Source organism: Pleurodeles waltl, chromosome 9, assembly GCF_031143425.1.
Source record: "Pleurodeles waltl isolate 20211129_DDA chromosome 9, aPleWal1.hap1.20221129, whole genome shotgun sequence".
In the NCBI taxonomy this organism is placed as follows: Eukaryota; Metazoa; Chordata; class Amphibia; order Caudata; family Salamandridae; genus Pleurodeles; species Pleurodeles waltl.
The window spans coordinates 488,488,922-488,515,385 of NC_090448.1; the positions used below are offsets into that span (position 1 = coordinate 488,488,922).

Below are 26,464 nucleotides of genomic sequence, written 5' to 3' on the forward strand. Positions count from 1 at the left end.
TTCCTTATTTACCTTATAAATTGAGCTCCACAGTTCTTCCCAATGTTCTATCAGTAAGAGTCTACCTTCCCCCTCAATACCTCAAATTTAACATTATAAAGTGGAACCATTCCAAAAATTGAGTTCAAGATCAAAGATACATTTTAAGAGTTTTAATACAGAGTTGTTAATAAACCGTTACAAAGGAATGCATAGTTTGTCATGAACACTTAGAATACAGAAATGCAGAACCACAAATCATAGTAAAACCCTAGTTAGTTAATACCATCTTAATAAGGAGGAAAATCTCAAAATAATCAGACAGAGTATCAGAAGGAAATGAGACGTCGCCCGATCCATCAAAAACACTTTCTTTGGATATTAATTAACAAAATTCCAAATTCAGCTTGGTATTATCATAGTCAGGTCACACTGGCACCTCAAAAACAATATCTTAGTTTCAAAGGGTCCTTAAAGCCAACCCATTTCTTAAGGTAAGAGAAATCTTCTGCCTGCTTCCTCAGCAACTGCACTCTGGAGAAGTAAAAGCCAATATGAAACATTTTTAGCAATAGCCCATAGCGATCACCTTCCTCTGCTTGCCTACATCGGAACATCTAGCACATATCCTTCAAATTGATACATAGAGAACAGGATGGAAGGTTTCATTAACAAATCATGATTTCACTACTTTAAGCTATTGACATCACTGTTCTCCGTGTTCTGAGGAAACTGCGGGAAGAGAAGTCCTGCAGTGGGTCTCTGACTGGAAGGAGAATAAACATAAGCAAGATGAACAATACATCAGAAACTGCATCCATTTAATTAAATTACATCTTGTAATAAAATGTGCATAAATCTACTACATTATTTATCACACTTCTAAATGAGATATTCATATTGTTTCAAAAGCAAAATCATTCATTCTCGGGCTACGGTCATATTCATCACTAAAATTACTATTTCTCACAAAACTAATTAGTTCATTAGTTCGTCAAATTTGCCACCCAAAATTGAACATCTGAAAAACCTTTAAAATCACAGTTGTGATCTTCTCCTGGGAGGAGGCCTTTGCTCCCCCTCATTTCACCATAGTGGCAGTATGAAGACTCTCTTGAGGGCGTCGCCTGTTCAAGATTGAAACCACTCACAGTGGTGTCCCCTGGAGTGGGAGACCAGATGAATAAGTGGGTGCCTCTCCAACATCTGGAATGGGCAGGTGGATTTCTGGGGCCCCATTTTCTCGAGGATCAACCCAGTAGGTCTGCGATGGTTCCTCCGCCCCTACTGTCGGTCAGTGGGAGGGTTCCTTATTGTGTTGGGCAGGGAAGGGTGTTGCTCCCTCTCAGCTTCTACCAATCTCTCCCCCAGTGGGTTGTCCACATGGTCTCTGGATTTCCCGTTACCCTTGAGGGGACCAAGTTCACACTCCCATATTGGAGCTGCTTTGTGCACCTCTGGGCATCATCATCCGCGGTTTTGTTGCTTGGCTTTCGGGCACTGTGTACATCGTGGCCCACCTCAATCCCCAGCCCGGGGGTGGGGCACATGCAGTCACCTTCTGGGGTGATTCAGTTGTCCTTCCCTTCCTCCCATGACTTGAGTGCTGCCATAGCTCAAGGCCTGGGGCTCCATAGTCCACCCCCTCAGCTTGTCTATTCGCCTTCCTCCTTGGGTGCCTTACATGATCGAGTTGGCCTCACCATGCCTCCCATAAGTGCTGTGCTGTGTGGTCTTCTTCAGACTAAAGGCCTCTGGTACTGTCCAGGGTGACCTTTTCCTCAGCATCCACTCCTCTGGCACCAGAGTATGGTCCACCACACTCCCCCGCTTCGGGGGTGGAGCACATGCATTACCTGTGTGGGTGATGCACCTACCTGTTACCTTCTACCTTATGTTGGGTGCCATAGCAGGCTCTGTCCTCTCCAGCCCCTTGGCCTACCCACACGCTGTGAGCCCTGCCACTTCGCTGGGGGGAAGGAGCCTAAATCAAGCGGGATGGCACCTCAGAACCTCCCAGCTATTCTGGTCTTGTTCCTGGTCCTCTCCAAAAGTGCAGGCCACTGTTGTCGCCAGATATATTAGGCTGGGACCGAAGCCTCACCGAAGTGCTGCCACCTTCTTTGGCGGTCTGGCCACGTTCAATCAGTGTACGTTTTTTAAGCACTCAGTACCCCGACTAGAGTAACTCTCCTGCGATCTCGGTTCACTTAACACCTGATGCTTTCCCATATCACTTCCCAATGACACAGGTGTTTCAACTACCCCACATCAAAATTTTGTTGGACATTCCACTACAGAGATCAGACAGTTTAAGAAAAAGAAACTGCATAAATCTTATGAACTAACTTTCTAAGAATTGGTGGAACCATGGTATTCTTCCTTCACTTCACACCCTGCACTAACATGGTTTTGGGAGGAAAAAAATGTGTTTTCTGAATGTAGATGTTGCATGTGACATAAGTACTATTAACCAGGATTCTTTTGGAAGTCCTACCATGGACCGCCTTGTTGAGAAGTTAATGTTTCAGACAGAATCAAATGCCAACAAGTTATCTCCTCAGTGGCGGGTCAGCCACTATTTCCACTAAAGCCTTCTCATATCAATTCCCACTAGTCCTCTGGTTTTCCCCAAATCTCTACCCACCCTGGGAGCAATCACGTTCCGACCACAATTCTGAATTTGTGAAAGAAATCTAACGCATGAAAACTACCATTTGTTTATTTGTTTACTGCTATCTTGCGGATAGCCACGCCATGAGCCCCAAATGAAAATTGGCCCTTGTGTAAAAACTGATTTTGCAGTTGGAAAGTCTGTGATTCATAAAATAGCAGGCTTTGTAATTTCAGAATCAGAAGTTGCAATATAATGAAGGTACTTAGCGAGTTAGAAAAGTCTTTCCCATTTCCTAAGTGCCCTTTGCCACCCACTGTGAATTGCAAATAGGGGAAGGCATGGAGGGACATACCCCGCTCTTTGCAATTCGGAATGCCCTACATGGTGGTTTTGGGAACAACATTAATGTCACACACCATTGAGCAGATACTGCCAAATGAATATGGGAGATATCCAATTTACATAATGAAAAGATAGCTTCACCTTTGTGAATGGTGTGAGGCAGCCTCGTAGGGAGCAGACATTAGATCAGGGATTAGATCAGGGATCTACTGCTTGATCCAGTCGATGTCACTCCTTGCATGTGAATATTTTTTAAAAGTGGTCCCTTATCCTTTTAATGCTTCTTTAAAAATATTCCCATGAAGGGAATATGATTGGAAGGACGTTCTCGAAAGCCTCTATCCCTGTTATCACATGTAGTCACTCAAGGCCTCCTGTCTCGAGAATATTAGTAATGCAGAAGGATTATCAGAACACTTTGCATGGGACATCACCTTCCTAAGTGAAACTTTAGGGACCCTTATGCAGATTTGCAGGACTGTCCCACCTGTATTTTTGGGGAATTGTCACTTGGAGGCTCCAGTTCTGTAAGTTGCTCTGGCGGTCAAAAACGCTTTCGTTCTGTCATATTTATTTACTAGCCTGACTTTCAATGTCAAGATCCTTAAATATGAGAGAGTTGGTATACTCTCTCATCTCCCAGCCCAGCCAGTAGCTGGTCTGCAACCCCGATGAGAGAGAGGCGTTTGTTGCTTCAGTCAAATAACCACCAGACAATGGTGTTTACCTTCTGCATGCAACTCTACTAAATAGCACCAATGCTTTACAAACCAATGCTCCTGTATTTTTGCAAAAGTGCAACCTCACGCATCAAGAGAAGACAAGTGTCCAGATGCCCTTCTGCAAAAGTGCAAGTGTGCTGCTGTTACATGGAGAGCACATAAGCAAGGGCATTTACTGGCTGTTTGATTGTAAAATGATCTTTAAGTATAAGGCTGTCTGGTAAATCGACACCAATTCCAAAAACGTTGCTGTCACAGACAAGTCGTGTCATTGGAGGTTGACACCAGACCTTCACCATTTATCTTACTGCTGTTTAGTCCAAGACTTTCCAGTCTGCATGGAGAGGCAATACATAAAATCGAGGCAACTTACAGGCAAAGATACCAATTCAGACCCACACCAGACCTACAAATGCCACCTTTGCCCATTAGCCAGCCCAAATTACCACTGTAACCTTCTTGAATGACAGTAGTTTGTCCTCGCCAAACACTGCAAATTAGTATGTGTCAAGACTCCAATCCACTTGCACCTGAAATCTGCAGGATCTCAGAGGATAGTCCTCCCAGTTCCTCTTGAGAACAACTCCCAGCATCCAGAACAAGAGCAGGTGTCTATGGATTACACTCAAGGGTAGCAGGGCTAGTGACTGGAGAAGGTAAGGAGTACCTGTTTCTTTGGCTTCTATAAAATTACAGCGAACACAGTATCTTGATCAAAATAGGCATCAAATATATATGTGTGAGACTCTCCTTCCCACCTTAGCAATCATTCACTTAAGAAAATAGGAGTGCTTCAACCTTAACTGAAAAGTATTTTATCAATTCAAGGGAACACAGGCAAATAGAGGATTCCAGATAATCCTAACTTAACAGCCCTTTCCAATATTAAGGAAAATCACCTGTTCGTTTCTTATTAGTAGTGATGTAGCACACATTTTAGTTCTGTCCCTCATCTCACATTGATCATCTGTACTTGACAGTTTAAGCATTATTATAATCAAAGTACTAATAGTTTAATTGAAAAACTGATGCACTGTGAAGCCATACTAGTGTGCATTCACTCTAGACTGGATGTGAAAACCTGTGTGGTATAAGGAACAAACTTCATGTTTGAATAATTAATTTGTCATTATGTTATAAAGTATAAACTTATTTAAAAGATTTTAGATTTCTGATGAGAAATGTTTTAAATGCATATGCAAAAGAAGAGAATTGTAGTATCACGAAATATAATTATTTTCTTTTTCAATGTATTGTTACATGAATGCTAATGGACGTTTATTAATGTTGAATTCATAATTTGCCTATTTAAATGTGTTTTATTAGTATGGTTTAATGTGCTGTTTAATTCATTTGCATTAGCCTAAGTAAGACCTATTAGGTTCTGTATTCGTGATTGGGCAGAAAATGTCTTGTCATCTTGCTAACGTGAACCTTTCTTTCAGGTTTTATTCTCATGAGAATCATAGCTTGGTAATAGATGCCTATTATTCTACACATAGACAGTATGGGAGTATGGGAAATTATCCTTCAGGACTGTGGACTGGCAATACATACAATTGTTGCAATCTTGCATGGAACAGTACAGATGCACTCCGCTCTCATGACAAACCTGAGAAACCACACCAATGTTTCAAGTTGGAGTTGCATGATCTATTTCTATTCGATGTTATGCCTTCTTGCCCATCATCTTGCCCTATGAACTTTGATATATTGTTCCCTAACTGAATTGAGTTCAGAAAATCTTTCCTTGCATTTTGAGCTGCATGTTGAACACCTTGGACTCTGAGAGGTATATTCCTCTCTGCTCTTTCCCCCTTGAAATGCTTTGCTGAGACTTAGAAGTTGTTCCCCTGACCCAAAGAAGAAGACTCTTGACCGAGCTTCTGAAATGGTGATTTCTTCCCTTTTTACTTTTTGCCCAACCTTAGTGATCTGTTTTCAAAGATTCATGTTTTTTCAAATTCTGTTTGTTCTTTTTGTCCCTTTTGTCTTTTGCTTGCATGTGTTTCGCCCAGCACATGCTAATCCCTGATTGGTAAATCTATAGGGTTTTCTCTGCACAAACTAGCTGAACCTTGATGATTTGAATTGCCGTAATGCTTATCAAAACTGAGCAATACTTGTTTTCTGTTCACCAGGAGATTTTGCTGAAGATCTGTTTCTTATTTGTAGAGTGTCTATTTCTTCTAATGTTAGTTCGGCTGAACTTATTTCTTCGCCTTGGTCAACCCTTGGTGATACTGTATCCTTATAACTTTGCCTTGAGAATTGTCTACATGACTTTGAGTTTGTAATAAAACCCCTTCAGTGTATTCTGAAATGGAGGTAACCTTGTATGGGAACATTGGCCATACTGTAAAAGTTTATTGGTTTGCATTGAGTATTAATGATTTGTTCTCCACACCCTTATGCTGGATCCAAAGATCAATTGACCTAGTCAGACACAGATTTCTGCAAATAAAAAAAAAAGTGCTATGAGATCAGGTAGCAGAGGTACGGTTAGCCCCACGAACGGGGAGAACCATTTAGGTAAAGTGTTAGGGAGATAGGATTGGTCCCATGCAATTGCCCAGTTCATATTTTGCCCACCTCAATTTCTGCTCCATGGTCTTTTCTGAAGACTGATGAAGTTCCAGCGTCTTTCCTGGGAGAGACGAATTTGAGAGTTTTAATAGGATTTTGCACTTACATTGCTTTTGGCCTGAAGATTGCGGTAAAGTGTGATGTTGTGAAGTGTTTTGCGGAGTCATCGTATAGTATGATTTTAGCGCTTGCTGCTAAAGAATGTCCGCGGTTGTTGTTGTCGAAAAACGCAGTTTGCGACATGCAAAACGGCCATCGCGATGCAGAGTCACATTTTGCGAGTCGGTACCGACTCGCAAAATGTGATTCTGACTCTCAAATAGGAAGGGGTGTTCCTGCATCGCGATGCTGAGTTGCTTTGTGACCGAGAAAGCGGTCGCAAACCAACTCGCAGTTACCATCCACTTGAAGTGGATGGTAACTCATTCGCAAAAGGGAAGGGGTCCCCATGGGACCCCTTCCCCTTTGTGAATGCCACAAAAAATATTTTTCAGAGCAGGCAGTGGTCCTTTAAGGAAAACGGGCTGCAAAAAGAAAAAAAAAACTGCTTTATTTAAAAGCAGTCACAGACATGGTGGTCTGCTGTCTCCAGCAGGCCACCATCCCTGTGAGTGCCTAGACTCGCTATGGGGTCGCAAACTGCAACCCACCTCATTAATATTCATGAGGTGGGTCTTTGCGACCCCATAGCGAGTCGCAGAAGGTGTCTGAGACACCTTTCTGCATTTCATATTGCGAGTTGCAATTTGCGAGTCGCTATGACTCGCAAATTGCAAGTCGCAATATGAAACCTACCTACATCTGGCCCTAGATCCCTTTCCTGGGGCCCTAATGGGTTTCTCTCCAGCCTCTGGGGCTTGGCATAGGGCATCCTGGGATGTCTGAGACCCCCCACCTCTCTTCCTTCTCTGAGAAGAGACATGGGACCTTGCACCCACCCTACTACAAAGGGACATGTCTGGACTACTCAGAACCTTCCCTGCCCTCGGTTGAGGGGAACCTGGGCCACAATCCTTGGGTCACTCCCAAGTGTGTTACCAGACCCTCTGGTTCTCACCCAGAGGTCTGCCTTCTTTGCAAGTTCCCTGGGGTCAGAGAACTCACACTGGCATGGCCTTGGAAAAAAGACAATGGAACATGTGCTCTCTGACAACTCTCTGATAGTACAGCCCTTCAAAGTTGTTTGCTGTGCTACCCAACATCCAACCATGTAGTGTTTTGCAAAACTTCTCCACAAACCCCTCCCACCCAGGACTTGTTGAGACAGTTTCCTACTGCCCCTGAACCTCAACATATACTCTTCAGGGGTTATTCCATACTTAGAAAGCTTCCTTTAAGGGGTTGTACCTTTGCCTGTCTCTCCCTTCCAGGGCCAGTAGAGCATCCCTTCCATTACCAGTAATATAACTCCCCAGGCTAGTTACCCAGTATTTCTCAGTGATCCTGCGCACTGTTTTAGCCCTCTCATACTCCTTCAGCCACTGACATATGTCATCCCCCTCCTTGAAGCTAGGCACCAAGTTTGTGGGTATGTGGGTGGTGTTCCTAACACTAGACTCACACTTGCTGCCACCACTGGACTCCACCTGCAGTGCTGGTGAGTCCAATACTATGCTCAAGGATCAGTTTCCTTTCCTCAAAAGCAAGCTTTCCCCTGGCGAAGGCCCTTTCAGCCTCCATCATCCACTTCTGCGCTAAGGCCTTCTCAAACCTCTAGCTTTCTCTCCTCTACAGCCAGATGCACCAGCTGCAACCTCAGGCCCCTCTCAGCCTGTCTACCCTTGAGCTCCTCAGGGGACAGGGTGAGGGTGATGACATTGCTCCTGGCACCTGACCCAGCATGGGGCTCCCTGTCTATGGGGTCCTCACCCTCACCCTCTACTGGCATTTCTGTCTGGTTATTTTCTTCACTGTTCTCAACTTTCCCAGGATCATTGCCCCCTGGGTGTGTGGATAGAGAACCCTCCAACACGGAGTCCTTGCTAATATTGGGATCCCCCTAAGGGTCTCCCTCAGAACCATCCTCTCCTGGTTCTCTTCCTCAGTTGCTTCCCCATGGTCCAACTCAAAATAGTACAGGGTTTTCTCAAGGTCTCACCAATCAGACTCCTCACTTACAAGTAGGCAACTCTCCCTGCAGAACCCCTTAACTCCTCAAAAGTGTAACCCCACAATTCTTCCATGTCAAAAGTAGTTTCCATTTTGGCCAGGTATCAACACTGATGTAATCAACAAGAGTCCCAAGTGCAAGAAAATGAAGTAGGAGTAAACAGTAAAAATTACCAATATAAGAGAATAAGAAAATTACAAAACACAGCACGTAATGGTCTAAGTGCACAGTGTGTATAGCAACAGTGAGTCACTGTGGTATCACACAACACAAGTCCTCAACGCTGATCACCAATGTTAGAAATGTGGTTTCTGGGTGGCTATGGTATGCACCTAAGCCATGCAGACCCCACCACTCTCGTCAGGGCAAATAAGTTACACACCAAAGATAACTTATGCCCAGCCCCTGGTAGTTTGGCACAGAGTAGTCAGGTTTATCCCCAGAGGCAATGAGTAAAACATTTGCACAATACACTCCCACCAGTGACACAATAAATGTACTACAAAAGAGACTCCACACAGGATTATATATAAAAATTTGATTCGGTATTAGATATATATAATTAGACCAAAAGCAACATAAATCATAAATGTTGCGCATATAATGTGATTACCATAACATGACACAGTATTGTGGTAATGCAAGGCAAAACAATAGGCATCATAACCTGAATGAACACTCAGGGCACAAAAATGCATCAGGTTATAAAAGAGGGTACATGAACCGCCACCTTAGGGCAAATAAAAAACAACCTGATTTGGAGACAAAACACATGAAGCACTATATATCACAAGACATAATTGGTTTATCATATACTTCCATAAGAATGTAAGATCCAGGGCGTCTGCACTTCTATTACGGATTTTAAGATACTAATGCATCCCATGTGGGGCACATGTGTGCCTACCATTTGTATTGCGGTACTTTCAACACCCAATCGATATACAATAGAATTGCCAGGATATGCATGCTTCAGGACTGACAGACATCAGATAGGAAAATCCTTTGCTAATCTGGTTGTCATCCTGACCCAGGCAATATCACCACGCACAAATGAACCCCCAGCAAAAAGAGATCAGGGGCCTCCATATTGGCACGACACAGTAATCCCAGGCAGTTAGTGCATGTCTCGGGGGCAGGTTTCTACTCTCCTCGTGTTCTTGAAATAGGTCTACCACACAACTTAATGCCTCCCAGGATGGATAGGGTTGTACCTCCTCCTGCCAAGGAACAGAGGAGCGCAGGATGGATTCAGGGCCTCCCCAACACCACTTACCTCTTGTGCTCAGCAGGAGCTTGTGAGGAGCTTCACAGCACCTTCAGCTAAGTGGGTTAAGTGCCTGGTGGGACTTAGCAGCGGGCTGACAGGCCTCCTCAGGTTCCAGGAGACCTCTTACTAGGGGCACCTGCAGGGATACCAATGGCCCCAGCTGCAACCTGCCTCTTCCAATTCCAGCCTGGCCGGGCGGGTTCCTCGTGGTGCAACACCAGATGCGGAGCCTCAATGATGGCCCTCGTGCCTGGCCTGCCCCTCAATTACCAGCAATGCATCGTAGGGAGGGGGAGCCACCCTTGCAGTCTTCCCTTCGGTTAGCGGGGCCTCGGAAAAGATCGGGCACTCTCATCTGGGTGAGAATGCTGAGGCTAGCAGGCATTGGACCAACTCCATCAGCCTAAAAGGTGGGCAGGACAGCACACAACAAAGCAAGTGGTTCAAATGGTGGTTCCTCCTGACAATACCAAAGTGCCTTGGTAGAACAGGGTCAGGGAGCAGCTGCCAGCAGGGCAACAAACAGAAAAGCAATCCAGTGAGTCCTTTAGGCCAACCAGCAAATAGGTGGCAGCAGGGCAACAGCAAAAGAGCAGTCCACATAAGTCCTTTGTGCAGCGCAGCCGTCCTTCTGACAGAAGTTCAGTCCCACTTCCAAAAGTGCTCCAAAAGCATGATGTCAGAGCCCCTGCACTTACATTAAACATGTCTTTGTTCAAGGGGTGACTTCAAAGGAATCATTTCAAGTGTAACATAACCCCTTTCAACCCAGCCCTGGATCCAGATATAAGTAGGGTGTAGATGAGCCCTTTGTGTGAGAGCAGGACACAGCGTATTGATATGTAAGGTGTGAATAATCTCTCCCTGTCCCTCTACTAGCCCAGGAAGACTATCAGTATACAGATGCCTCTCCTGTCACACCCAACCCCTCCTGTGTTGAGGCTGTATGGAAAGTATGCACAAAGTGTAGCTGTCACTCAGTCCTAGATGTGGATTGAAGTCAAGCTGCAAAACACTAGAGTTATAAGCACAGAGAAAATGCCACTTTTTAAAAGTGGTATTTCTAAAACAGTAATGTAAAATCCAGCTACACCAGTAACCAGCATTGCTTACTACAATTCCAAACATACCAAACATGCACATACTACTCCTTTCAGATTAGAAATTACCACTTAAAAGTATATAAGGAAATTCCCAATGCTAACCTATGAGGGGTGTGACAGTAGTGAAAAACGAAATAGGCTGTTTGTCACTACTAGGACATGTCAAACATAAAAGTGAGTGTCCTACCTCTTACGTACACAGCACACTGCCTGTAAGGCTACCTAGGGCCTACCTTAGGGGTGACTTAGGTGTACTAAAAGAGGAGTCTAGGCCTTGTCAAGTAGGTTGAAATGCCAAGTCAAGGTGGCAGTAAACTGCCCACGCAGGCACTGCAGTGGCAGGCCTGAGACAGGGTTGAAAGGTTACTTCTGTGGGCGGGACAGTCAGCACTGGAGGCCCACTAGTAGCATTTAATTTACTGCCCCTGGGTATGAGGGATACCACTTTACAAGGGAATTACAGGTAAATTAAATATGCCAAACAGGTGTAAGCCAGTCATACCTAGTTTTAGGGGAGAGAGAGCATGTGCACTTTAGCACTGGTTAGCAGTGGTAAAGTGCCCCAGAGCCCTAAAGCCAACAAAAAGAGGGTCAGAAAAATAGGTGGAGGAAGGCAAAACATTTGGGGATAACCCTGCAGAAGGGAAATTTCCAACACCCATGGTACCGAATCCTACAGTGATTTTATTTCAAATTCCATCTGAAGCAGAAAGGTTCACTGTGATTGACCATTGCCAAGCATTTCTCTCCATACCATTGCATGAGAAAAGCCAATTTCTCTTCGCTTTCTGGTTTGACAGTCATGTTTTGGCATGGTGCCAAGTTCTACAAAGGCATACCAAAAGTCCTCTGATTTTTAATCAGATCTTGAAATAGAATCTGGAGTCACTTAAATTGCCCCATCATTCAGTCTTAGTGCTGTATATTGATGATCTACTTGTGGCATTAAACACTCAAGAAGCATGCAGGAGAAACACAATTGTTCTCTTGAACCTTTTAGGAGAAAATGGACATAACGTTTCACCAGCAAAATTACAATATTGCAAGAAAGAAGTCCTTTACTTAGGTCACCATATTGAGAAAGGTGCGTGGAAGGTATCACAAGAAAGAATCTCAGCAATTTTAAAAATCAATCCCCCTGCCACTCAGAAAGAAGTTGGCCTCTTCCTGGGAATGGTTGACTACTGTTGGCAATGGATTCCAAACTTTTCCCTTTTGGCCAAGCCTTTACTGACACTGACATACAAATGTGTGTCTGATCTGGTACTATTGGAAGACAATTGCATGTGTTCCTTCACAGAGCTGACAGAAAGACTATGGGCCATATTTACAAGCAGTCTTCGCCACCGGTGAGTCACTTTCATGGCCTTGTAGTTATGGAGTTAGGCAACACAGTGCATGGCAGCAATTTGTGCACCAGCGCAGGGGGAGAGGACAGAATACCGAGCATTTCTACCCTTTCCCATTGGCACGGGGTGGTACAGCAAGGCACTTGCTGTGCCGCCTTGCAACACAGGCCTTGTAAATATGACACTATGTCGTGCTGGGAAGACTTGATTATAACAAATACTTTTCTTTATTTTACTGTGAGAGGGAATGATGTGCTCTCTCAGTTTTGACATAGTTGCATGGAAATGCAAACAAGCCAGTTGCATATTTTGCTGCCACACTTGATCCTGTGGCCACTGTGCTGCCTGGCTGTTTAAAGGCGGTTGCAGCCCTGAGTGTCAGAACTGTCAGTGCAAAAGCATTGCTATGGGTCACCCTCTGATTGTTTTTGTAACTCATTCGGTGGAAATATTGTTAACCCGAACAAAGACACCTTATCTTACCAGTGCGCATTTTAACTGTTATGAGCAGGCCATTCTCATTGCATAGAATGTCAGGCTTAAAAGATGTACCATTCTGAATCCTGCTACTCTGTTACCTAACCTGTTGATAATGCCAATGAATCTGTGGATGAGGTTAAGCATGAATGTCTAGATGTGACTGAATTGTGCACCAAGCCAAGACGTAACATTCAAGACATTCCCTTAACTGAAAATGACTATGTCATGTTTGTTGGTGCTCCTGCCTAAGAGACAAAGGTGGTACCCTGAGAGCTGGTTATGCAGTTTGCACAGTCTCAGGTGTGATTGAAGCTTCCTTACTTCAATGAGTCTTTTCTGCCCAAGTAGCTGAATTGGTTGCTCTCACTAGAGCATCCTGTGTTTCTGAAGAGCTGAAAGTGACATAGTCAGTATGGGTTTGGTGTTGTTCATGATTTCTGACAGTTATAGTCCCAGAGATGGTTTATGACCTTCTCTGAATCCCCTATCTGCAAAAGGAATGACATCTATAATCTGTTGAATGTATTACAGTTGCCTGCAAAAATTGGTGTTGTCAAGTGTACCACTCATAGGAAATCTACTGATTATGTTACATTGGGAAATACATATGCAGACAAAGTAGCGAGATATTGCGTCCCAAGCGGCACATCCTTTAATGGAAAGTGGAACAATGATTTAAATGATGAAACAAGTCAAAATGTCCTGTTAACTGCTGTTGATACCTGGGAGGATGTTAAGAGACTGCAGTGACAAAGTAGCAAAGTTGGGTTAGAGCAGGATGTGACAGGAGACATAAGGATGATGTTTGGGTTTCAAGTGATAAAAGAGCAATGTTGCATAATAGTTTGTTGTCACCCATGGCTAGACACTATCATGAAAAGGGACATGTGGGAAGAGGCACCATGATCAGAACCTTTAGACACCCATGGTTTAACCCCAGATTCAGAGTGATAGCAGAGTGATAGCAGAAGCTGTGTGCCACAGCAATGTCGCATGTCAGCCGATGAATGCAGGAAAAGGCACAGTGGTTACACTGAGTCATATAGGCAGATCAGGAGGACCGTTTAACAGGCTGCAGACTGATTTTATAGAGCAACCCATGTACAATGGACTGAGATATGTTTTGGTCATGGATTTTCTTTCATTGGGTTGAAGCTTACCCAACCAGAGGAAATGATATTCTCACAGTAGCAAAACTGTTACTTAGGGATTTGATCCCTTGATTTGGCTTCCCAACTTCTCTTCTCAGATCAAGGGACCCAACTCAACAGTGAAGTCCTGAAATTATTATGGGGGCATTACAGGTTGAGCAAATATTGCATTGCATTTACAGACCTGAGGCTTCTGGACTGGTGGAGCAAGTTAAGGGTACTTTGAAGTCTAGATTGGCGAAAGTATGTGCATCCACCACTGTGAAATGGCCAGACGCATTGCCTCTTGTCTTGATGAGTATGCTCAGTATGCCTGCTAGAAATACTGGTTTATCCCCACATGAAATCATCATGTGGAGAGACATGATATTGCCAAGTGTTCCTGCAAATGCACTTGCGAACATTACAGATGACGTGGTGCTAGATTATTGCAAAGGACCAGCTGATCTGGTTTGTTCTTTGTCTCATCAGGTTGGAGAAGCTACAGTACAGTCACAGAAGGAGCTTTGCCATGACCTTTGTCCAGGCGATTGGATCTGGGTGATAAAACATGTAAGGAAATCCTGCTTGGAACCATGTTGGAAAGGTCCCTACCATGTGGTTTTAATAACTACCACAGCTGTAAAGTGCATGGGTCTCCCTAACTGGGAACATGCAAGCCATACTCACAAAGTTCCAGGTCCCCTAGATGATACAGTACCTGCCCCTGAATGGCCGGTTACAGTGAGCAAGAGGGATGGGGTTAGTCAAGTTGTTGGGGCTGGACACATAGCTGCTACAGCACAGTCTGGGGGGGGGTCCGACTGAGTCAACTTCAGTGGTTGGTACCAAAGGGTCAACACAGAATCAGTTGACTCATGCAAGCTCGGATGCTGACAAAGGACCAGTTGCTGTAGATACATGAAATGCACCATAAGATCACTGGCCAAGTGAACAAGCAGTGCCAGCTGTACAAGTGCCTCAAACAATTGCTGACGAGACAGAGCAGTCAAGTCAAAATGACAGTAATACTGAAGGTTGAGTAGATAGAAGATCAAAAAGAAAAAGAGTACCAAGCTGAAAATACTCAGTACCTGAATGGACATATTTTGCTTCCAATGAGTGGGAGGAGGAGTTTGCAACCTTTCGCTTTAACAATTTGAATCCAGCTCCATATTCTTGAGCTTGAGATCACTGTAGAACTGAACTTTGAAATCTCATTGCTGCTTGATGAACAAAGACGTTATGTATTGGAAGTAATTATTAGTGATTATGAGCTGTGCTTTTATTAGAGACATTTGAACTTTTAGTGGAACTCAGATTCGTGGTCTGAAATTAGAGAACTCATGGAATGGAATAGAAATAAAAGTAGTAAGTGTGAATACATATGTGTGTAGGCTTAGTAGTTGTGACATTTATCATTAGCCTATTATTGCTCATTGCACTGAGCATGCCGACAACAGATGATTACAAGAAAGTTAAATCCACATGTGTTCTGAGAGCAGCAAATCCCATATCAGATCAAGATCCCCTTTGCAATGACAATAAATATTTACGCACTGATGGTTCTAGAGGCGATTTGTCTGCAAATGTATATTTTAACTTGCTGTATGTATATGCAGATATCATGGATGCTAGAGACTGCTACGTGTGCACACAGTTACCTCCATCAGTCAGTGAGGGGATCACCTATCATAGTCTTCCACTAACCTATGGAATTTCCTGGAGCCTGTTGTTAACACTTTTGTGTATCAGCAGAAATATCAGTTATTGTTCAAATTATTACCTTGTGTTTTCAATCATTAAACATTTGAGCAACACTGCAAAGGCAAAAAACAGTGACACAATGGGAGGTTTCTTTGAGCCTACATTGACATTTGGTACAGTTCATGCCCATAAGGATAATTTGACCTAAATTCTTACCCCAGTAGGAAAAGAGTTTATTGGACAAGTCGAAGAAAGGGGAAAACTCATGAAGGCTAAAATAGAAAAGGGAATTGCTTTACACAATTGGGGAAAAGATGAGACATTCAGTAGTTGGAAATCAAGGGACCCTTGCTTTAGATTGGCAACACATAGGGAAGTTATGTGTATACAGACCCAGATCAAAGACTGACACACATTTTGTAGGGACTAGTGAATGTAGACATGTGTTTTCGTTTCAGAGAGTTTGGACCTTCATGTTGAATGGACAGGACACCGACATCAAGGTGTTTATTTCATTTCTAGAAACAATGCTTATTACAAGCAGCCGAAAGGCTAGTGTGGTACATGTTACCTGGTAGTAGTTTTTCAAAAAATGTATCATGTGGACCATTTTAATGACCCAGTGTGGGATAACAAATCAAATGCCAGAATCAAGAGAGGTCCAAGAGCTTTCGAGATTGTATGAGACACCTTTGGTGCCCTAATTTCATCAGTAGGTGTAATTTTGAATGATATCAAGATAAGGAACTTATCAACCATAGTAAATAATTTATCTATAGACACATCAGGTGCCATCTTGCTGAGAGATACAGAAATGGTAGCCACAAGGTCAATGGTTTGACAAAATCGTCCTGGGTTAGACATTCTTCTCACAAAAGAGGGCAGAGTTTGCAAAATGTTGCAAGCCCAACAGTGCTGCACGTATATACCTGACAATAGTAAGGAGATAAGAAAATACATTGCGAATATAACAAACTTGAGACAGGACCTGAAGGAGTTATCAGTGACAGGTGCCTGAGAAGCAATAGGTAATGAGTTTTCAGCTTCAGGTTTGGAAGTCTAAGGATATGAATTGTTGGAAACATTTTGATAACCCTATTGATAATGACTTTGTGTGCCCTAGTTGGAGTTGTGCCTTATAAACTGTTCAGGAATCTGAAAGAGAGAAGAGTAAGGAGTAAAAGGAGACAGGAAAAGATTGAGATGGAGACTAGGAGATGCACATATTATAGTAACATGAATCAATTAGAGGAGTTCAGAAAGCCTCACCTGGAACATCCTCTGAAATTTTGAGCTGTCTCATTGAAATGGAGAGTTTGAGTTTTGTGTGATGGCTTGATTCACCATCAGAGGGGGGAACTGATGTAGCCAAAATTTTAGTACTGTCCCTCATGTCACACTGATCACCTATATGTGACAGATTATGCATTATGTTAATCAAAGTAACAATAGTTTTAATGTAAAGAATGCACTGAGAAGCCATACTAGTATACATTCACTCTAGACTAGATGTTAAAACCCATGTGGAATAAGACAGTGGTTTCTAACCTCTGGTCCGGGGACCATGGGGGTCCGCAAAGCCTCCTCAGGGGGTCCGCATCTGCTTAGAAAATTAAATAATCTTAACAGCTTTCAGGAATGACTCAGTGAGGGTGTCCCTGAATTCCAATAATGATTTAGTGGGGGTCCCTGGGTTCCAGTAATGATAAAGTGGGGGTCTACAGAAGTCAAACGGTTGGGGACCACTGGTATAAGGAATACATTTCATGTTTGAAGAATGATTTTGGCATTATGTTACATTACAGGAATCTAAACCAACAATCTGCATTAATACAATAATAGATTTCTGATAAGTGCTTTAAACTCATATGCAAATGTAGAGAAATGTACTTTTGTGCCATATTCATAGAAATTTATTAACAGAGTTATCTTCATTTTAAATTTATTGTAACATGAATGTTAATGGGCGCTTATTAATGCTGAATTCATAATATGTGTATTGAAATATGTTTTATTAGTATGGTTTCATTTGCCCTTTCATTAATTTGCATTAGCCTAAGTGAGGCTTGTTAGGCCCTGTGTTCTACACATAGAGAGTATGGGAAGTTGTGCTTGAGTGAGAAACACCCAGGATGTGGACTGGCAATACATACAATTGTTGCAATCTTGCATGGAAGAGCACAGATGGACATCGTTCTCATGACAAGCCTGAGAAACCACACTAATATTTCAAGTTGAAGTCACATGATCGATTTTTATTCAATATTATACCTTCAACGTCATGTAGAGTGAGAGAGTGACGAATCATCTTGCCCTATGAACTTTGATATATTGTTTCCCAACTGGATTGAGTTCAGAGAATCTTTCCTGTCATTCAGCTCTGCATGCTGAACCCCTAGGACTCTGGGAGGTACAGTCCTCTCTGCTCTTGCTCCTTTGAAATGCTTTGCTGAGATTTAGAGGTTTTTCCCCAACCCAAAGAAGAAAACACTTGACTGAGCATCTGAAATACTGATGCCTCACTATTTTTACTTTTTGCCCAAATTAGTTAGTGATCTGATGCCAAAGATTTCTTTTTTTGAATTCTTTTTGTTGTTTTTGTCCCTTTTGTCTTTTGCTCACATATGTTCTGCCCAGCACATGCTAATCTCTGATTGGTAAATCTGTAAGGTTTTCCCTTGCCCAAAGTAGCTGAACCTTGATGATTTGAATAGCCTTAATGCTTATCAAAACTGAGCAACGCTTGTTATCTGATTATCAGGTGATTTTGCTGATGATTTGTACCGTATTTGTAGAGTGTCACTGCCCAAGAAGGTTAAGTACTTCTTGGTATGTAAAGTGAAGCGAAAGGACAAGGATTCAGGAGTAGGGTAAAAAGAGGAACAGAGGGAATCTCACAGGCTGCAGGTAACAGTTGAATGATTGAATGTGGGCAGCGGGCCAACCAAGGAAGGAAAGGATCCTCTACTTGCTACAGGTAGTTTGGACAAATGGTAAGTGGGGAGCGGACCAAACGGGTATTGGGCAAAAGAGCAGAAATGTGGCATGAAGGGGTCCTCTTGCAGCGAGAGAAGAAGCCGAGCGTGCCTTCTAACTCGGACACTGCTTTTAACTGTGTCGCGACCAAATTGTAGGTCAGTTCGTGAGCGAGCCTACGATCTTGTGAGACCCACAAATTAACTCAGCATTTACACTGAAGGACATGAAGTCCTTCCTTCAGGATTACGCTCCAGCATCTGCAGCACACATGCGCAGGTCAGGTGAGTCCTGACAGTATACCTCTCCTGTCGAGGTTGAGTCTTCACCACTAAAAACTGATCACTCTGGGTTCCTCTTTGGTTTCATGCGAGTGTGAGTCTGAGGTTCTTTATCCATACTACGTTTCACATAGACTTTAGATTTCCCTGGGCAGGTTTGAAAGGTTTTACCGTGTGCTGTTATTGAGTTTGTCACAGAGGCCTATATTTAGTTTAACTATTTTACTATAAGTAAAACGTAAAAGGCATAAAGTGAAATTAGTTTATAAAAAGAATAAGGGAATCAAAAGTAAGCATTGTCCATAATGTGGCTCAAAACAATATAATTTTTGGACCTACGAAAAACACCAAACTTTTTTCATGTTTATCTAGTGGGGGGAGGATTAATAATACAAAATGTTTGGGACTGGAAGCAGCCTCTAGAGTTTTCTCCATACTATTAAACATGTACCGTATCATCGGCTCCACCCAGGGATACCAGCTACACTGCCTATGTGACTACAATATCAGAGCCCTCACTCCATAGAAGTATAAATTCAGTGTCTAAGTCATCCTGAACACCTTTATTTAAGTGGTCTTCTTCTATTTTAATAAGTTATCTGACAACATGCCTGTTCCTTTCAAAGTCCTTAGTTTATAGGGGCCTTTCTAGATAAAGAGTCGTTGTGGGTTTCACTTCTCTAATCTGAGAGCTGCCAGGACCATAAATATATAGCTGCATGGCAATTACAGAATGTTGTGCACTTAGGGACCGTTGCATTAGTGTGAACTATCAGGTCGTTTGAGCTGAGATTGAGAGAGTTGCGTCTCTGCATGACTATCCTCATTGAATAGTATTACCCAAACATTGTACACTCTTGAAGCTTCGTTTTGAAGGGATCTTTTGAGTTAAACTTATAAGGGACATCCATAGTTACCACCTCGGACGGTGAAAACGATTGATCTTCAAGGTATGGCCGGACGCTAACTTGCATTTCAGGCACCGTAGTACTTCCTTCCGATTTCTCAGAGAATGTAGTTCCTGTGTATACCAAACACCGAGTACATATAGGGCCTGATTCTAACTTTGGAGGACGGTGTTAAACCGTCCCAAAAGTGGCGGATATACCACCTACCGTATTACGAGTTCCATAGGATATAATGGACTCGTAATACGGTAGGTGGTATATCCGCCACTTTTGGGACGGTTTAACACCGTCCTCCAAAGTTAGAATCAGGCCCATAGTTTGATTGCATTATCATGGGGTCTGCAATTCCCATTCTATTTACTAACTGACAATGAAAGTCTCGACTACGTCATTTATACTCAATGGAAATAAATAATGTGGCTATACACAGGCTCAGAACTGTGATCAACGAAAATGGAGTTTAAACTCCATAGCCTCTTGGATGTTTCCCCTTGTTCTTCAAATATACATGTTGCCTAGATTTACCTGTTTGTTAGCAAACAAAACTCACACTGTCAACAGAATTATTTTTGGACGGTTGGCTGTATGGGCAACCTACCTATACTTCTCTCGTGTGGTTACAGATATCCCAGTGCATGTTTCCTCTGCTTTTCTTGCGGCACCTGCTGATCTGGAAAACAGTTAAAGATAGTACAGCCTTATTCACCCTCATTGATAGTATTTCTAGTGCATAGATCTTCTGTGAAAATACACCAACCAGCCTTCTGCATAAACTGCACCTCTTACCTCAATGGAAAGGGATATATTCTCTAGCTCGTTCTTCCACATCTCACCTGAACCTTTGTGCATTCAACTTATTGACTCTGAAGCTTATCTGAAAGAACTCAACAACCTCCCAGTAAAGATAGTAAATTGTTCCAGATATAATTGGATTTCAATATTTTAAACTCTGCATCCATCAGAAGCTCTTCTTTCATAGATATTCCTTCTGCTTTCATCTTGCGGGCTTTTTTATTGCAAACTCATTGTTACCTAGAATAGATGTGCAGATATCAAATCAGCATTTTGTGATATTTTCTCCCTTTTTGTTTTGCACTTTCTAAACCCTTGATGGGCTTCTTGCTTCTGAGTTTTCTGCTTTAAGGTTCTTTGCTAGCTTGGTCTGGAATTGGATGCTGTTGGACCTTTAATGAAAGGCAATTGTTTAGGTTAGTGGCTAATGTATCTGTCATTTTCCACTACAGAGGGGTCTACCTCGCTAAGGACTTCTATAAAGCTGATGTGATCTCCTTCTGTGGAAGCATTACTAGTGGTGGTATGGATGCAGAACTGAAAGTTCCTATATGCATTACGTGCCACTGGCTTGCTACTGTGGCTTGTGGATCTACCACACCAAACAGTGTTGGACTTACATTGCAGTAAACACTTCTTTTGGTGTAACGCAATGTCAGGCCATTTCAAGCTAAAATATACTTGACGTTTCAAGGATGCACATGCACCTATTTTGTAATATGCTGTTTGAAACTTAGCAGAGAATTAAAATTGAATTCTCAAGACTTAACTAACTGAGCCAAACAAGAGGACACTCTGTTCAGACCCAAGTAGAATTTCAAGTCTGTGAAGACGAGAAGGCTGAGGGTAACAATCAGACAAATACACTGACTTACTTACTAGTCACGCAGGGCAGCAGTGTAAAAACCTGCACTGCATGAGAAGGAAAAGGAAGGAGAGTGCCATATTTACAGAAATGTGGCCCTGCCCTCCGCTCTCCCTAGTGCCAGCACTGAATATAGCTGCCAAGCGCACGCACACACCTTAGCGCCATAGTGCTATAGTGTGTGCATGAGTCTAGCTTAGGTTTTGTACTGGAAGCATATCTTCCAGTACCAAATACTATGCTTAGACTCTCTTTAAAACTTGCACTTCCTTGTATGTGTGCTCCACAGTGCAGCAGGCATACAACGTCTGAAAATAAAGGAGAAATTAGAACATTTCTCCTTTTAACGGCTGCTTTTTAGCTGTGTTAATTTTTGTCGCTAAATCCTGTTCATTAATATTAGTAGATAGGGCTTAGCGCTAGAAAGCAGTGGTGGTTGCTTGGGAACGTCCATGTACCACCCATGTAACACCTCCTTTGCGCTAAGCAACGCAAAGTAGTGCTTCACTCTGCTTTGCTCTGGAAAGAAAATAGGTCAAAAAAGATTTTGCGTTGATTTGCATCACTTTTGTGATGCAAACACAGCTTAAAATCTTAGTAAATACACCCTGTAGTCTTAGACAGTTTCAGTGTATAATTTGAACGTTTGGTTGCAGGTGAGACCCACCAGTACTCATTTTGTGCACTGACACTTATTTTTCCTATCATACTTTCGCCCAAATCAAGAGACAGGAAAACACGAAAATGAGGACAAAGGAGGAAGAAGCGATGGAAAGCTAGTGACAAAGAAAGAAAGCATGGATGGAAAAGATTCTGCAAGAGTTAAATAAAGGAGCAAAGCTTGTATGGTGGTGAAAGAAAGAAGCATGAGGTGTGTTAAAGACTATGCAGGCTGGATAGTCTGCGCTCGCAATATTTGTAGTGCCATCTGCAGGCTTCTAACAAAAAATTGGGGCCCCAGCACTTATTGTTTTACAAACTGAGCATTGAAAGTAGCCGTCTACTTCAAAATACACCTGAGACAATCCACCAAGTGGCCAGTATCTGTCATAGATGGCATTCTCAGATAAAGTTCTACATCATCTGTCTGCTGGTATATTGGAATGCCACCTTCCACTGTTCTAGGCAGCAGCAACCTCAGCAACTCCATGTAAATATTAAAACATTGAAGAGGCGGCATTGACACATGGAGGACATCGGAACAAAACACAGTAATGATTGTTGGATCTGGATTTGTACAAGATGAGTCTGGCCTGAATGGAAGTACCTTAAACAAGTTTCTCAGACACTCACCATTTTCAGAATACAAACTGCTCTATTTTCGATCAAGTCAAAAGCCACAAATAGATCTAACTAAATAAAAATGCAGGTACATTCCCCTACCCTTCGCCTCATGTCAGGTCTGGTATGGGAGTCATGTACAATATGCAAAATGCTGTCCCACCTGTGGACAGAGGGAAGAAGACCGCCTTAGAGCATCCCAGCAGACTGTTATTAGCTAGCTCTTGGTTGGACTGAAAAGCAACCACATCTGCCATAATTTTAGCAAGACAGTGCTGCACCAACCCTCATCAAACATTAAGGTCTGTGCAATTCAAGCTAGTTTTTTACAGAGATGGCAAGATCCGATCTATCTTTTGATCAGCCTGAAAAAGACCTGGCTGCAAAACAAATGTGGTAACAATTGATGTACAACAACAGTTTACAACCTGAGTGATGCCTGACGGAAACTAATTGAATGGATCTTTAGCAACATTGGTAGAAATAAAATCCTGTCACATGGAGTTCCGACGAATACTAGAATATAATTTCTGAAGGGCAATGGACTTAATAATGGAGAATCTCTTGGAAGGGGAAGGGAATTCACACTCAAAAACCTTGGAAGCAGAAGGAGAGGATAAGGTGTGCTTAAATCTTTCACTTAACCCCACAAATGTTAGGGACATGTTGGTACCCATGTGCAGAGGGTGAAGAATCAGTGTGGGTGGTAGGGGGCTTAATCATATTTCTCTTGTATTAAATAGGGAGTGGTCATGATTAGATGGAGTTGAAAATATTTCCTTGCAGCTATGAGATTTATCTAGATGTTTGTGTGTCCTCACGTTTCCTAAACACATTCATATGAAAATCGGTGTGCTTGCTGCAACATGGGTTGAATTTACCAATCCACATATTCCACAATGCACTTACACACTCTGTACCCATCCATACACCTGCTCTAATGCTTAAGCTCCCTATCCCTCACCACTTGCTTCAGCGTCATGCATAGGTGCTGCAAAAGAAACATAAGAGCACAATTATGGTCCTCGAATGACATCAAAACACTACCAGTACAGGCCACTTTAGAGCACACACTCTTTCAACCACATCACTTCCATGCAGCAGTGTGCCACTCATCCATAAATGTGATTTAGCATCTCATTAGGGGGATTAGGGGTCCCAAAAATGCATATGGAAGTTGTTTCACTGTCACTATTTAATTTTGCTCTACTTTTTTAAGGGTGTGTCGTAGGTAGTGCAACGAGCTATCTTTCAGTGTTTTTGATCCCCATGTATATGTATTTATTTATTTGGGTGGTGTATAGCGTGCTTAATGTCACATAGGTCACTGCAGAGCGTGGGAGTAGACGAAAGTTCAGTCAGTTAATAAGGGTGTACCTAGACCTTACATTCTGGGACCATTCCCAATGTAATGTTAGAATTATTTGACAGCCACGTTGAAAAATATTGGTTTTCATGTAATGACTTCTGAAAAACAAGAGCCAGATGCCACAGGTGAACCTAGGTAAGACATTATTTGACGGTGGCCAGTAGTTTGCCAAGCATTTCAATTATGAGTTTTGTAAAATAATCATCACGATCCCGCAGTCTCACCTTAACAGATTTTGGTGCCTCAGATATGCTGAAATGTATCAGCGGAAAGACCCAGAAAAAATGTCAAAGATGCAGACTTTGGTGTGTTACATAATTATTCTTCATGTTATGCCTAATTTCCAAGTGAGAACCTTGAAATAGAAGGACTTTACCAATGGAATAAATACCTCAACCTAGGGTAATGGACTTTGTTGGTTTCAGTAAATACCTCACATTTTTCTCACCTAATCCAAATCGGGCCACCGTTAAAAGTTTGACTTTAGAAGCATCAGCCATCTCAATGGAATTACAAGATGAATGGTCATCAGTAGAGGTGAAATCAATAACATCACCCTCTCCTGGAATTTGCAATCCATGGGCGTCGTGAAGCTCCCACTTTAGTGGCTTGTGAGGGGGGGTTCCACTGGGGAGTGTGTCAACTTAAAAACTTCAAAATGTTTTACTTTGATTTGATCGGAAACTCTGGTCTGAAGAGCATTATGGGGGTGTTGGGTGTGGGGAAAAGCAACAAGAGATCACGAAAGAAGAGAAACAAGAAAGGGAGGAGATGTAGAGATGGATGACCTGAAAGATGGATGGAGAGATTGGTGGTTGACTTTGTTGATCGAGCAGGAATGGAGCGATGAACGGATGTATGGGATTGGTGGATGAGAGATGGCTGGCTGGGTGGAATAATGGGAAGAAGAGTGGAATGATAGAAAGAAGAGTGGATTGAAGTGAGACGTGGGTGGATGAAAGAAATTAGGATGATGGGTTGATGGAGAGAAGTAACAATGGCTGAGAGTAACTATGGATGGGTGGAGAGAATAGTGAAAGGATGAAGGGGTGGATGGCCACAATGATAGATGGATGGATTATGAGAGACAAAAGGGGCGACAGAAAGAAGGATGTCGGTGGGTTGATGAGCAAATTCAAACAGAAACATTTCAGAGCTCCTCGGGAGAACTCGAGCTGATACCAACTCTTTGAAATTCCGGTGCTCAGATGTGTATTTGTAAAAGGCGATCTCTTTGAGCCGTTGCAGCAGTCGCCCACGTACTTTCCACTAAGCGCCAGGGGTCATAAAGGTGCACGTATCACCACAGCACAAATCATCGACATGTCATCGTCTGGTTAGAAATGACGCAACGAACAGAGCCAAAAAGCACACAAAAACAATTAGAGAAACGCCAGCCCCATTAATCTTCGCAAAAGGGTGCTGCACGGCCATTGTTTCATCCAACTCTGTGTCTGTCATATGCACAACAATGATTCTGACCGCGTATGTAGTTTCTTTTGAATTCGGGCTGTGCGCCGCTGATGAGTTTTTAATCGGCAAAAGGCCCCGGTGTTTGTCTTGTGAAAATCTGTTTACGAGGTGTAGGCGAAATTCTTTTAAGAAAAGTCTTCAAATCCCAGAATCAACAAGTGCAGCCCCCCTCCGCAGTTTCCAAACCACCCCTGCACACTTATGGCATTTGGCTTCTGTTTGCAGTGCGTTGTATTGTGTGTAGTGAAGGAATGTTTCACAGGGCCTTGAAGCCCTGAAAGCCTGCCTTCATTGAGCCCAGTCACGAGGATGCAATTCATTGAAGACCTTGGCTAAAAGCAAACATTTGCCTCATGTGCCAGCAGGTGCAAATGAGATGATGTCGTGATAACGCGGTTGTAAAGTGACGCCTTTTATTCGGAGTGTGTTTGTATCTTTGGCGTTTGCTGAGAGATTGCTTCAAGGTGCGGCGTTTTCAGAAGGAGGGAGTGTAAGGGGTGCAGGCACGAAGCTAAAGACAAGGTCAGACTGAGGAACCAACTCACCCTGACAAAAATCAGTTCTCTTCCTTTTGTCTCCATCCACGCGCTCTCTCGCCTTCTCTCTTGTCTCGCTTTAATCGCTTTCTATGTATGTTCTCCTTCCCTTCGTCTCTTTCTCGCGCTCTTGAAGCATCCTCGTGCCTAGTGCAATTAATCTCGACGTTGCTGGGGAAAGTACCTCTCCTGGGTGTAATAAAAGACCCGTCCCTCCCGGGCAATGGGGCCTTATATTACCAACCCAGGGCCCAGACCTACTAAAATTTTGCACGGTACTCTTGCGACAGTCTGTGATACAAAAACAGGCATCAATTTACTGTCCAATTAAAGGCCAGGTGCTCTTATGTATAGTCTCAGTTGGGTTACACCTGTTGGCACCCCAGGCCCAGGATACACAGAGGCAAACTGCATTGAGGCGCATGAGCGCGCATGTACACTTTGGTAAATTTGGGCCCTAGTTTGGTGACTATTAATGGGGCATGCCCAGTCCTTTCTAGGACAGAAAATGTTCCACCTTTGCAATGTGAGGAGAAATGTTTGTTCTAAAAAATATATGCAACGTTTGCAATTTTAGGAAACCCACCA

General features: G+C 42.9%; 1 long non-coding RNA gene across 1 annotated transcript; it reads right to left on the bottom strand.

The window, feature by feature from the left end:
* Positions 1–220: 220 nt before the first annotated feature.
* LOC138258654 (uncharacterized) lies at positions 221–26,000 on the bottom strand. Its single transcript, XR_011198484.1, has 3 exons — positions 25,886–26,000; positions 20,159–20,230; positions 221–745 (listed from the first exon to the last, which is right to left on the bottom strand). It is a non-coding gene; the product is annotated as an uncharacterized lncRNA (long non-coding RNA).
* Positions 26,001–26,464: the final 464 nt, after the last annotated feature.